Genomic DNA, 14,237 nt, shown 5'->3' on the forward strand with positions numbered 1-14,237 from the left:
TTGGCAGAAGCCCAGTTTGGGACCAGTTTGGTGGTGGTGGTGGTGGTGGTTTATGGCTGGGGACAGACACCCACAGTTAAGTGACCTTCCCAAGGTCACATGGGAAGTCTATGGCAGGAATAAAACCCGAGATCAGATCTCTTGGGGACCATCCACTTCCTTAACCAGAACAGACTCCTGTCCCATCCTGAGCAAGCAGAGTGTGCACAGACTGGAGCAGCCCCTGCTAAAGTCACAGCAGGCTCTGGGTCTCCCTTGGGATCTAATTCTGCACTTTTTAAAGCTGATGGTGAAAGTCCCTCTGAATTGAAGGGCCAAAAGTCAAGCCCTGAGGTGCCTTCATGGTAGTTATGTCTCTCATTTAACTTTGCACAATGTCACTGCAAATGCCTTCCTAGTGCACAGCCCTTTGTGGCTTTGGGCCCAGTGATGCCACACCCAGCTGTGTTCGTACCCTCCCCTCTGTACCCCATCAGGGCACCTTTACCCTCCCCTGGGGAGAAGCACTGGCTGTCAATCTGAGATTTGATGGCAGTTCATAAAGGCTGCCTGTGAGCTGCTGTTTATCATAAAGCACATCAGAGTTTGTGGAATTCTGAGCTCAGTCGGGAAGGTGAAAGGAAATCCTTCCCAAAACATAGGGATATATTACTGCATCCACAAAGTATTCCCAGATAAATGGGACAGTTCCTGCCTGTGCCACTGGGTGGTATGTGATGGAGGTGCAGCCAGAGCCGTGCTGGGGAAGCTCCTCTGGCTCAGTGCAGGTACAGAGGAGGAGTTTGCATTCAGTGCACTGCAGCCATGGACTCTGGAGTTGTTGCATTTACAGTTTGGATTTGGGAATTATCTGGTGGCAGACCACACATTCTTAACTGGGATGTAGTCACCATTGACCAGATATACCCCATCCAGAAGTGAGCACTTTTGCTGCAGTGGGTAGATAATTAATTACATTAATAATTTTATATTTAAGTGAACAATGGAATGAAAAACCCCACAAGCCACAGCCTGGGTTCTTGGGATACCACGATGTGTGGAAGCAAGGGTAAGATGACTAAATGCCTTGCTTTTGTCTTAAATTTGGATCAGAAATGATCATTTTAGTAGAACTAGAATTATTATGACTACTCCCATGGTTTAAAAAACATCAGTGTGAGGAGGTGGTTGAAGGCAAATGGCCCTTGAGTTGGGGGCTCCAACACATGGAAACACCACAGCAACAAGGACTTGCAGGAGAGTCTGACCAGGCTGAAAAAATGATAGAATCTATTTTTTGGTTTTGAAGCCCAAATTAAGAACAGGCCATAAAATATAAAATAGCATAGGTAGTGAAAGGGAAGCAGTTAACTCTGTGTGCTGCTGGGTATGGAAAGGGATTTTGCTCACACAGCGTGGAATGTTCAGCTGCTTGGCCCTTCTGAGCAACCTCAGACCCCGAATCAGGAAAGACATCCCACACATCCTCAAGGGCTTTCCTGCTTTCCTGAACTGGGGCCATAAGTTTTGCCTTTCCTTTGGATTTATAGCTCAGAATGGGTTGAGTTGGTTCCTTCTGACCTTTTCTCTCTGTGCCCATCTGTTGACCCTGACCCAGCACCCTGAGCCAGCAGCTGACTCCAGAGGCACACACTGCAGAGGTGAGCAGGTCCGGGAAGGCTGGAGGTCATGGACCCTGTGGGGCCCCTCCTGACACTAGTGGGGTGTGCTTTTAAAAATCACAAACCAAAAAATGGGCTTTGCTCTGGGAATTGCATCGTGCCCAGAGAGCCAGGGATTCGTACAGCAGAGACCACGATGATGAAAGGCCACGTGCTCTTTCTTACAGAAGGGCCTTGCAACCAAATCAGGTGTTTATTGTTCTGTGCACTTCCATGGTGGGAACCCTGTCTTCATGTTAGGAAGATGAAGCAAATTATGTTCTCTTGTTTGCATTTGATTTGTCAGCTGTGATATTTAAAATAGTTTTCTTCTGTGTACTCAGCATTGCTGAGAGGGATAAAAAGGAAAATAAGTGGAAGCAGCTATGACATGCTCCTGTATGGAGTCTGGATGTACAGATTTCCAAAGTTTCCTGCCCAGGCAATGAAGCCCCAGCCGTGCTTTCTCTGGGTCTCCCATGTTTGCATAAGAACAAGATGCAGATCTCCTTGGTGACGATGCCTCCTTCGTTAATCCTCTCGGTGTGGCTGCAGTAAAACTCCGACAGGTTTTCTCTCCCAGAAGGTGTGCACGGCTTTGCTGCCAGGTGCAGACCTGCCTGGAGCCTTCAGCAGCCTCATCCCACCTATTCCCCGCAGATCCAGGGATGCCAGAGGTGTGTCAGGGCTTCTCAGCAGAGCAGTGCCACTCTCCAGCCCAAGGATGATGGGCTGCACTCACAGCCCTCTTTCCATAGGAAGGGACAAAGCTGGGAGCTCTGCACATCCACACTGCTTCCCTCTCCTGACTTTTTCTTGGTTTTTATTCTGGTCACCTGCGTGTTTTGTTTCATGGAGCAGCACTGTGCAGATTTCTGCATGCCTGAATCACTCTGGTTCTCTTTCTGCTTTACACTGACTGTAAGGTCTGTGTGCTGAAGCTGCTTCTTCCATCAAAAGAACCTCATCCATGCTTTTCCCCTTTTTATCTCCAGCAGTAAGGGGGAATGAGGGAGGAGACAGCTTTCTAGGAATTACCCTGCATGAGCCTTTCCTGTCCACAGGCAGTTTTACCAGCAGATCCTTATCCCAGCCTCTGGGCTGGAGGTTTCCTGCAGGTGGAGGCTGAAACATAATATTTGTGTATTACAAAGACAAGGAGTTTTTTGTTTTCTATCAGTTTTCTTACATAATAATAATCCCCACCACTTTGCAGGAGCCTTGTCATAAAAGACTTCTGGGATGGATTAAACTCCTTGGCACCTCCTCAGTGATTAATCAATCTCAACAGGCGTTTATTGCTTTGTTCACTACAGCACAGGAGAGATTATCCCTTAAATATACTTGACTCTTTTGGTACCATTCAATTACACCAAAAAGAGCCCCAACACATATACAATTATTTTGAACTACTTCTCCAGCGAGGAGCAATTGATCTTTGAGAGTCTCTTCCTCTTCTTGTTATGCTGATTAATAGCCTTGGAGTTTGTCCCTGAGAGGAAAACATTTCCAAAAATAGATGACAGTTTCCATCTTCATATTTTAATCCCTTGAGGGCCCTTTTCATCCACAACGAAGCCTGTAGGAATATTCCCATTTGTCCCCATCTTTTTTAACCTCATCACCTCCACGATGGAGCCACCCGGCTCCCAGTGCAGGGGAATGGAATGGGAGTTGTTGGTGATGCTCAGGGCCCTCCTGTGTGTGCCTGCACCCCACAGAAGGCTGGCAGTGTCCTCATGGGGTGCACCACGCCAGGGAGTGCCTCAAAACTGTGTCAGGGGAGGACACAGATCTGCCAGGAGGAGTGAAACATCACCCTTACCTACTGTGGTGGAAATATCTGGGTAAATCCTGGGAAGGAGGGGTAATAAAGAGGGGGAGGACAACTCAATGAGTCGCAGCATGTGGTCTGGGGAACCCACCTTCCTGCTGGAGACAAACACAAGCATTTTCCTACTTTTAAACATGAGTCTTATGGCTGGCTAGTGGTACATTTATATCTGCTCTCATGGCCACCACATGAGTCTGCCAGTCATTTTGGGTCTGTGTATTGCAGTTACTCTTCTCCTTGGAAATGTCTTTAATACCATCCCATAGGAAATGCAAACAGCCAGAAGGAAGAGGTGACTGTAAACCTCAGACTTTCCCATCGATCCTGAACAAATAAAATCTACTGTGTAAGCAAAGCAGTGCTGCAGAAACACCCACTGGCACAATGCAGAGAGAGCTGGAACAAGGTCCCCTCTGGGGTGTGTGTCCCTGAGCATCCTGGAGCAGCTCCTGGTGCTGGGATGTGGGACAGGAGCAGCTCCTGGTGCTGGGATGTGGGACAGGGGCAGCTCCATGTGCTGGGATGTGGGACAGGGGCAGCTCCCAGTGCTGGGATGTGGGACAGGGGCAGATCCTGGTGCTGGGATGTGGGACAGGAGCAGCTCCATGTTCTGGGATGTGGGACAGGGGCAGCTCCCTGTGCTGGGATTTGGGACAGGGGCAGCTCCCAGTGCTGGGATGTGGGACAGGGGCAGCTCCTGGTGCTGGGATGTGGGACAGGAGCAGCTCCACGTGCTGGGATGTGGGACAGGGGCAGCTCCATGTGCTGGGATGTGGGACAGGGGCAGCTCCTGGTGCTGGGATGTGGGACAGGGGTAGCTCCATGTGCTGGGATGTGGGACAGGGGCAGCTCCCAGTGCTGGGATGTGGGACAAGGGCAGCTCCTGGTGCTGGGATGTGGGACAGGGGTAGCTCCATGTGCTGGGATGTGGGACAGGGGCAGCTCCCGGTGCTGGGATGTGGGACAGGGGCATCTCCCGGTGCTGGGATGTGGGACAGGGGCATCTCCTGGTGCTGGGATGTGGGACAGGGAAGCCCCAGGTGCTGGGATGTGGGACAGGGGCAGCCCCAGGTGGGCTGAGGGGTCCAAGGGGATGCAGCTGCCAGGGTTTTGCTGCTGTGGCATTGCCCTGGCACAGTGATTTTGGGGGAAAATCAGCCCCTTTGGTGCCACATGTCAGGCCATGCTCAGGGGGGGCTTTCTGGCTCTGCAATCCCTGCCAGGAGGGGGCACCTGGGGGAGTTTGGGCTCTGCCCCAGGGCACAGGGACAGGAGCAGAGGGCACGGCCTCAGGCTGGGCAGGGAAGGTTTAGATTGGAGGTGAGGGAACATTTCTTCACCAAAAGGGTTGTCAAACGCTCACACAGCTGCCCAGGCAGGGGTGGGGACTCCACTCCTGCAGGGATTTCAAAGCCACGTGGATGTGGCACTTGGGGACAGTCAGAGGTGGCCTTGGCAGTGCTGGGGGGTACAGTTGTACTGGACGATCCTCCAGGTCTTTTCCAACCCGAAGGATTCCGTGGCTGTGACACAGGACAGGGCTGTGCCTGGCCCGGGGTGTGATCCTGGTCCTGGAGCTGCCCGTGCTTTCTCCTTAAAGCAATAACAGAGTCGGTTTGCAAACAAAATAATGATCTTGTGGTACTTTTCAGGAAATGATTTTTAATACACTTTATTGAAGCGAGGGAGAAACTATTTAATTGAGAGAGCTGCTATGAACCATATTTAACCTCCCATGTACTAAAAAGAGTATTTTCAGATAAGTTATGGTTTTTAATCTAAGTTAAACCATTATGTACTTAAGCACTATGTTTTTGCTATTCTAATAACTGCCAGCTTGGACTTACCAATTCTTTTTTTATCATCTTTTTTGTCTTTCAAGACAAACCATGGCATTTGAACTCTAAAAAAAAAATATTTCACATTTTGTTTTATTTCAATTCTTTTCTACAATGAATAGAAAAATGTCTTCTTAAATCTGAGCATGACTTCCCTCAGCAAATCTTTCAGCTTTCCTAGGAGTTTTGAAATGGCTGGATAAAAATCCTGCTTTCAAGATGTGGCATCTCATCTGTCCTGGATGGCATCCAGTGATCTGTTGTTAGTTCAACACTCCAATTAATAATTTACATATACTTTACTAGCACTTGAAATGAAGTTTCTTCCCTGCAATGATTAATTACTGAATGAACAGTATTGAAAACATATTATTCTCATAATTCATTTCGGGAGATAATGAAATTAATTACGTGACAGCAGTGGAGAAGGTTTAAAATTTACATTGATTTTCTGGCCCTTGAATAACTGTCCTTAGGTTGCAACAAACCCCTGCACAGCAGCAATTCCTTCTGTGAAATTCATATGCAAAAAAAAAAAAAAAAAGAACATTTTAAGAAAGAAAACTTGACTTTTTAGGTTATCTGTACAAAACCATCACATCATTACAACTGCTTCTCAGGGCTTTATGGAGCCACTGTGCCCTTCCTGGGAAGAGCCAGAAGTGCTTTACAGCCATTCATGACTCAGTGTTTCCCCACAGCCCACAGGTCAGGTCGGAGTGTCGTGGCTGCAGCAGGGGCAGGTCGGGCACAGTTGGGTTAAGGCAGGGAGGGAAAGGGCAGAGACAAGACAAGAGCCCCAAAGAGCTGTGCTGCTACACCCCGGGCTCCTCTCCCAGCCAGGTCATCCCTGCAAAAACATATTAATAACTCTTGTTTGTTCCCACATCCAGCAAGCTTCACTATTAAAAAATACATCACAATCCCATACTCTGTTCCCAGCAAACAATAATCCACAGGCTGCAATTTTAGCAAAACTTTTTTTTTCCTTAAGCATTTTCTCCACCTTTCCAGAGAATGGAACATTTCTTCTCACACTAACCACTGTTCTAACCCCCTGACAAGGGTTCTCCAGGGCTGACTGTGGGCCCACAGCAGCACCAGCAGCTACTGGCATGGCCCAGTAAGGGACAAAAAACTGTGTGAGCACAGACTGGGCACTGCAGGGTTCAGAGATCCCAATCGAGCTGGAAATGATCCACTTTTATTCTCAGTCTTTTCCTCGTTGCTTCTTAATATCATTTGCCAAGTCTTTGAGCAAACAGTGTGAGTTATCTCCCTACAGAATGGGAGAGAACAGCTCATCTTGGGTAAAAATTGGTTGTAATAATGCCAAGGTCACGGGTTCAATCACCTGTGTGGGCCATTGATTCAAGGGTTGGATTTGATGATCCTTGTGGGTCCTTCCAACTCAGAATGGTGTGTGATTCTGTGATTCTGTGATCTCTGGGCTGGAAGGGCAGCTGAGCAGCCCTTGTGATATTCCTCCCCTGCCGAGGCTGCAAGAGGCTGCAAAACAGGGCTCATGTGTCTCCTGCCTTGCTCCTCACAGGAGGATCTTCACCTCCAAGCCCTCTGCTCTCCACAGGATGTTGGATCAACCTCAGGCTCCAAGATCCCACCCCTCTGTGGAGTTCTATCCTGTCAGTGGTAGGAAGATGGTGTTTTTCCTCAGGATGATTTCTTGTAGCATTTTCACCTGTCTCAGTTCTCTCCCAAACACTCTTGAAGTGTATTCTTGAAAAGATTTCAGATTTTTTGGATTCTGGGACTTTCAGGAATGTTATTGTAGTGAGTGACTCTCAATCCACCACCTCAGCTGTGCTGAGCCCCAGTTGTGGGGTCAGTGTGCTGTGAGCAGCTCTGTTCTCATGGAGATGCTGCCAACATTTGCCTTCCAAGCACCAGCAGGGTTGGCCTACAAGCAAGAAGGGCTGCACAAAGAGATCCAACACTGAGAAGACCTGTCCCCACATGGGAACATCCTGTCAAATGCTGGAGCCATTAGACCTGCTACAATTGCTGTCCCTCTGGCTTTATCCAAGATCATCTCAGTCTTTACCACCACCTAAACACTGAGTGGCTTCACTTCTACAATCTGCCCCCTCTAGATGTTTCCACCTTCTTGATTTTCTCCAGAGCTCCTGGACAAGGAGCTGCTCCCCCAGGGATGGTTTGTTCTGAGCTGAAAGGATTCTTTCAGCAAGCAAGGCTAACAGGACATGCCCCCTAAATAATTCAGTGCTGCCTAAAATCATTGCTGCCCACAGAGGTCTCTGGAATGGGATCAGTAAAACATCTACAATGAAAGAAGTACTCTCTTCAGGACCAAACCCAAGAGCTTCTTAACTCCTCAGCAGGCTGTGGCCCAGGGACACAACCCAAGGGAAGAGCAATCACTGCTGCAATTGTGTTTCTACTCTGTAAGTCAAACAGGCGTTGTCTCACAGCCTTTTCCACCTTCGGGCAGCTCATGACAACAGTTTCTACCAACACCAGCCGTGTGCTGGCAGACTCCCTGTCTCTTGCTTGAAGATAAAGACTACAATAGCATCTGGGTGGAGGCCTGGGTGAGGAAACACTTCCCACAGCATCCCTCGGGATGTTTTCCAGAGGCCTGGCAGGCATGCCTGCAGTGCCCAGCAGCCAGAGCTCCTGCTGGGATTGGCAATGCCCAAGCAGAAGGAACACCAGCTCTGTGGCTCAGGGAAGAGCAGACCCTGTCCAGAGAGAGGTGGGGGACTCCACGTGTTGTCTGCAGGGCTCTGCCACCACTGGGGCACAGAGGGAAACTTGTTGCTCCCATTTATAGCTGGGAAAATGGAGATGCTGAAGGACTGGCAGGCCATGCCCAGCCATGGAGGCCTTGGTCCTGCTGCATGCTGAGCACCCTTCTGCGAGTCCACCAAGTCCTTGAGCATGTGAATAGCCCTGATGCAACCTGTCCTTAAAGTTAAACACATCCAGAAGTGCTTTGCTGGACCAGAGCTGGGGGACTTGGCATCTTCAGACAAGAGCAACGAGGCTGGAGAAGGGACTGGAGCACAAGTGCTGTGGGGAGAGGCTGAGGGAGCTGGGGGTGTTTAGCCTGGAGAAGAGGAGGCTCAGAGGTGACCTCAGCACTGTCTGGAACTCCCTGAAGGGAAGTTCTGGCCAGGTGGGGGTTGGTCTCTTCTCTCAGGCAAGCAGCAGGAGAACAAGAGGGCACAGCTTGAGCTCTGCCAGAGGAGGTTTAGGTTGGGTATTAGAAATCAATTCTTTACAGAGAGAGTGGTCAGGCATTGGAATGGCCTGCCCAGGGAGGTGGTGGATTCTCTGACTCTGGAGGTGTTTCAGATGAGACTGGATGTGGCACTGAGTGCCATGGTCTAGTGATCACAGTAGGGTTGGATTAAGGGTTGGACTTGATGATCTCAGAGGTCTTTTCCAACCCAATCCATTCTATGATTTTATGATTCAGGACCTGGTGGGGAAAATGCTGCTGAGGGGCTGCTCCCTGTCCCTGAACCCCAGAGGTGGCTGTGGGTGTCCCAGCAGATGAAGCTCCATCACCAGATGTTGGCTGCATGTCCCAGCAGAGTCTTTCTTCGTGAGAGCCTCCCTGGCTGGAGACCCTGTGGGTGCCACTGTGCCTCCCCCAGAAGCAGCAGCAGTGCTGTGGACAGACACACTGCCCTGGCAGGAGACCCCGTGGGTGCCACTGTGCCTCCCCCAGAAGCAGCAGCAGTGCTGTGGACAGACACATTGCCCTGGCTGGAGACCCCGTGGGTGCCACTGTGCCTCCCCCAGAAGCAGCAGCAATGCTGTGGACAGACACATTGCCCTGGCTGGAGACCCCGTGGGTGCCATTGGTGCCTCCCCCAGAAGCAGCAGCAGTGCTGTGGACAGACACATTGCCCTGGCAGGAGACCCCGTGGGTGCCACTGTGCCTCCCCCAGAAGCAGCAGCAGTGCTGTGGACAGACACACTGCCCTGGCTGGAGACCCCGTGGGTGCCACTGGTGCCTCCCCCAGAAGCAGCAGCAGTGCTGTGGACAGACACACTGCCCTGGCTGGAGACCCCGTGGGTGCCACTGTGCCTCCCCCAGAAGCAGCAGCAATGCTGTGGACAGACACACTGCCCTGGCTGGAGACCCCGTGGGTGCCACTGGTGCCTCCCCCAGAAGCAGCAGCAGTGCTGTGGACAGACACACTGCCCTGGCAGGGCAGTGCTGTCCCAGACTGCACCAAGGCAAACTCCTCCTGCACTGCCTGGCAGCCCCTCTGTCAGATATCCCCACACTGCACTGTATTCACATCTTTCCCTCCCTGACCCTCAACATCTCAATTTTCTGTCTGCCTTTGAAATCTTGGCTAATTAGGAGGCTACATGTTCCCTGTGAGACTGGCCTTTTGTGCAGAGTTTGTAATTAGAGTGACTGTGCAGTGCTCTATTAATTGCAAGAATCGTGATTTTTAGATTAATGAGTTAATTGCTAATATCTGCATACGACATTCCCTCAAGATGTATTACATTACAGTAAATAAACCTTGTGTCTGGAATGGCAGGCATTAAAGGAAACTGCCGTGATTAGTTTGAATACTTTAGATAGCTAAAATAATATTTACTCAAAACACAATGTGTGTAAAACTGGGTTTTAAAGACTTTTTTCCCCCCAGCTCCCCTTGCTGGATTACATTTATATTTGATAACTCACAGACAGGAGCTGCCAGGATGCTGCTCTTCCCAGAGACCCTCCAGCCCTCCCCAGCTCCACCGTGGGCTCTCCATCCAGCCCTTTATATCTCCTTTAGACTTTATCCCAAATGCTGCATCTTGCCTTTGTTTCCTCCTTCAGCAGTTGCTGCCATCCCTGTGTGCATTCCCAGCCTGCAGCAAGCAGAGCCAGGGAAAAGCTGAAGCTGCAGAAGTTGCAACAGGATGGAGGGAATTATCCATATTTAAACTCCCAGGCTGCTTCTGCTTAACTGTTGTGGAAAAATCCCATTGGAAATGTAACAGTCAGAGCTAGCCAAGACCTCGGTAACAGCTGAGTGATTTTCATCAGACAAGTAGCTGTTTGCTGAAAAGTGTAATTTTGGGACAGCTGAAACTATTTCCAAATTCATCATCATTTCAGGAAATAGCCTCATGTAGAAGAAAAGCCCCAAATAAAAAGTTTCCCAGTTTCCCAATTTGATATTTTCAAGATTAAGTGCCTCTTTTTGTTTTGCAAATGAAATTTGATTTAGATATTTATCTAAATTAGATAAAAACCTGCAGAGAATGAATGCAAATGCTGGTTTGCACGACACAATCCCTTTGGGGTTGGCTCTGAGTAGTTCTTTCCTTTTTGTGCTTTTTGTTTATCTGTTTAAACAAAACCTTGGCCCTACCCAAAACAAGTTCCCAGGATTTTAGTTGAGGCTGAGTTATTCACAGGAGTTATTTATTCTCTTGCTCACTAACTAAAGGCAGGGGGAGTTAATTCCAGTAAGCAGCAACTGCTTGGCTCAGTATCAATATCCAACAGACTTCTCAGAGGCACAGAGGAAAGTTTATCTGGAAATATCATTGCATTTGTGGTTTCTAAAACTGCTGCCTGCTCATGGAGCTGAGAGCCAGAGCAGCTCAGGTGCACTGAGGTGCTCACCAGCTTCTTCCTCAGCAGGAATCACAAGAGACTCAGCCCCTGCAGCTTTAGGTGCCTGACTTTGGAATGAGGGTTCATCACATGAATGAAAATTTCCTTAGAAAACACCACTAATGGCAATTGAAAAGTCCTCTTCCCCTTGTCAAAGTGTTTCAGGTTTTTCGAGCCTGACTAATGAAAACTTCCTCCTGCTTTTCCAAGGAGATTCCCTGTCCCTGTTGCTGCCTCTTTGTGGATATGGTCACACCTCCCCAAAGCTGTGGGAGAGACTTTATGTCAGCAGAAGGACTGATTGTATCACGTGTCTTTGGGAAGATGATGGATGGAACAAACAGGAGCATCCATCCTGTCTCTCTTTTGGGAGATTTTTTTCTTGATCCCAGATCCTGGACCTTGGAGTTTTCTGGGGATTTAATGGAGAAGATTGAAGGCATCTTAGAGGTTTTTTCCAACTTTAATGATTGTATGATTTCCCTGTCTGCCCTTTTCTGAAGTCTCTTCAGGAAACAGGAGTGAGACCAGACTTTGCCTTTTATCTTTTCTAAATTCCTGCAGCTTATTTACTGCCAACAAAAAGGTAAAAATGCTTACTTAGAAACTCAGGACTGGTCTGACCACAAAGATCTGTTGCTTTGACACCATTTCTGTCCCAGCTGCAAAATCTTCATGGGGACACAATTCAATCATTAAAAGAAATGCAGACCCCAGTACAGCTTGTTCCAGTTTGGAAAGCAAAATAAGCAAGATGGTACAGGCCATGTTTACAGCAGGATAATTACATCACAGCAGGACCTCCAGTGTGTAACTGGTTCTGTTTACAAACCCAGCAATCCTGTCTGGAGCCTTCACTGCTGTAACACTGGTCCTGTCTTCAGGTGGATTGTCCTTTGCTTCAACTCCTGCACTCTGGAATGAGCAGCTTTTGGCAGGGTTGGCTGAGATTTGGCTACAGGGCTTTGTTTTCCCATGAGAAACCCTTCCCTCAGAATGAAGAAGAGGAAGGGTAAGTGCAGCAGCTTTGCTTTGCTGCTGCACTCACCCTTCCTCTTCTTCATTCTGAGTGCGTGGGTGGAATCACTCCCAAACGCCTGATGGACCTCTGAGATGATGTTCCTTCCTTAAATTCCCAGGTTGGGGAGGTGGCTGTCCCACCTGGTGCCCATGCCCATGGCAGGAGCCTGTGTTGGGTGGCTCTGGGTTATTTATCTCACAGTGGCAGGTACAAGGCTCACCCAGCTCAGCCCCTCCCCTCCCTGTGTCCTGCACTGACACCGCATCAACGCCGCTGCCTTATCTGCATTTACCTCGCTCTTTCTCGAGCTCACACCACTCCTGCTACATCCCTGGTGACCAGAGAGATTTAAGACACAATTGTACTATCAATGAAATGCAACTTATGCCTTCCAGGCACTTAAATCCTCAGAGGGCCTCGTGCAGGGCTGCAGTGCTCTAGTTTGATGCCAGTAGCTTCCTAATTAGCATAGAGACTCAGTGCTCTGGTGAGTTGGCTGCTGGCTGGGGACTGAGGGAAGCAGCTTCTCCCAACCTGCCCAGGGACCCAGTGCCAATCCTTTCATCCTTTTTCCCCCGGGATCTCCTCCGCCTCACCTGCCTGCAGGTGCTTTGGGGCTGGGATGATCTTCCCAAGGATGATTTGTGCCAGGAGGACAAGGTGAGAGCTGCTGGCTGGGCCAGCTCTGCTCTGCCTCACCCCAGCCTTTATCTCTGATGTGGACACAATGGATGCCCCAGGGAAAACTAAGAGACAGGAACATCCCTTCCAGCTTCCAACAACAGCAGAATGGACTCTCTGAACCCACGTGCAGTATTCCCTGGTGGACCCGTGTCCCAGGAGTTTATTTCAGCCCTGTTTAGCCTATGATAGCGTTTGGCTTTGCAGTATCTTGGTGCCAGAATGTTGTACTATTTAATTCCGTACTACAAGGAAGGACTGTCACATTTAAATTCTGATATCCGATGGTGATTCGATACATTCTTGTTTTATAAGAATTTGTGCATCCTCATTCCCTATTCCCACACCCTGGAGGGCTTTACAGACATCTGTCATACCCCCTTTGGCCAGATCTTTTCCAGCCAGATCTGGGATGATGCCCCAGGCACAACTGTAATTCAAACAGCGAGTGACAGCCAGAATAAGGCACTGTGAGTTGGGTCTGAGGAACACAAACACACGTGTTTTCACTCCAAACACCAGCAACTCCCAGCCAGGGTGATTCCCAGAGCCCCAGGAGATGGCACATTGCCTGGAAGGTCCAGTTCACCCTTTCATTTTGTAACTAAACTCTTTTCTGTGGACATTATAATGTTAAATCTCCCAATAACTGGCTTATAAACCAATAACTATTAATAAATATTACAGTACACTGAAAGCACAGGCCATTGAAACCTGCTGGAAGGTGAAGGTCGAAGAAACCCATGGCAGACAAGGGCAGGAAGGGCTCATTGTCTTTATCTGGTAACTGTTTAGAAACACCTGGCACATACATCAAATTAGTGCATCCAAATGCCCTTCAAACTTTAAACCAGGCAGATTGATTCAAGAACCTTTCATTAAACTTTCCTGGAAAGATTAAACATCAGCCATGTGTTCTATCAGCAGAACAATTCTGCTCACGTGGCAGTGACATTAAGATGTTTTATAGAAGGGGTATAGAAATGTGCATGAACTCTGTGAGGCTTTTCTCCAGACTTGTCATTCCTTGCTTAAGAATATAAACTGAATAAAATGGGCATAAAAATACCCCAACAGCTCTGCATAATGATTTCACACACATGCAGGGGGAAAAATAAACCCCAACAGGATTATAAAAAGAAGAATTTTATTGTATGTTTGCATCCTTTTGCTCATGTTTGCAAGGGGAAATGGATTTGAGAATTTCCCACCGATTTGAATTCAGTGTCTGTAGCAGGGCAGAAGTAAAATGTATTGCCTCGTCCTAATCATTGATTCAATTCAAGAGTTCTCAGCATGGAACTCGTTTTTCTTTCTCAACGGGAATAAATTTGCCAAGAAGGGATAACACCAACATATTATGTAAAATATTATCCAGCCCTGAATTTTGTGAAAATCAGTCCAAATCTATATTTAATTTAACATGAGGAAAGTATGATACGGAGACTGTAGTTATAACACAACTGTTACTATTGCGATCAATGTAGTGTTGGACTAAATTGTTTTATATATTGCATTAGAGGATCCCATGTGTTTTGCTGGTCTCACAGCCCACTTGTTGCTGCAGTCGATGCCAGAGGAGGATTAATATATTCTGGTA

Source organism: Pithys albifrons, chromosome 9, assembly GCF_047495875.1.
Source record: "Pithys albifrons albifrons isolate INPA30051 chromosome 9, PitAlb_v1, whole genome shotgun sequence".
NCBI lineage: Eukaryota > Metazoa > Chordata > Aves > Passeriformes > Thamnophilidae > Pithys > Pithys albifrons.